General features: G+C 36.7%; 1 non-coding gene across 1 annotated transcript; it reads right to left on the bottom strand.

Moving 5' to 3' along the window:
• Nucleotides 1–339: 339 nt before the first annotated feature.
• Nucleotides 340–411, bottom strand: trnam-cau (transfer RNA methionine (anticodon CAU)). Its single transcript has one exon. It is a non-coding gene; the product is annotated as a tRNA-Met (tRNA).

Genomic DNA, 411 nt, shown 5'->3' with positions numbered 1-411 from the left:
ACCCAGAGGCAACCTAACAACAGCTAAAACACACAGACAACAGACACAACGCTGAAAACACAATATGTCGAGATTAATACATAAAATAATTAAAGTAATTACACCTTAATAGTAAAGTTGCCGTTATTTATATGGTTCATTTAAAACAACAGCGCTTTAGAATAGAGAAATAACAATAATGTTGCGAATTTACATGATTAATTTACACGTTATGTTTAAGACAATATTCCGCTCATACAAATTTACCGGACTAATTTAGATATACAAAAGTTAAGGATTTACAGTGTTATATAGTGCAGCGCTGTTGAGAGGTGAAGGAAAGAAAAACGAAAAAGCTTCTAGCAGAGGATGGTTTCGATCCATCGACCTCTGGGTTATGGGCCCAGCACGCTTCCGCTGCGCCACTCTGCT

The sequence above is a fragment of the Stegastes partitus genome, unplaced genomic scaffold (genome assembly GCF_000690725.1).
Source record: "Stegastes partitus isolate 25-593 unplaced genomic scaffold, Stegastes_partitus-1.0.2 Scaffold2491, whole genome shotgun sequence".
NCBI lineage: Eukaryota > Metazoa > Chordata > Actinopteri > Pomacentridae > Stegastes > Stegastes partitus.
Note: the sequence above shows the minus strand (reverse complement) of the source record. Positions and strands in the feature narration are given on the sequence as shown.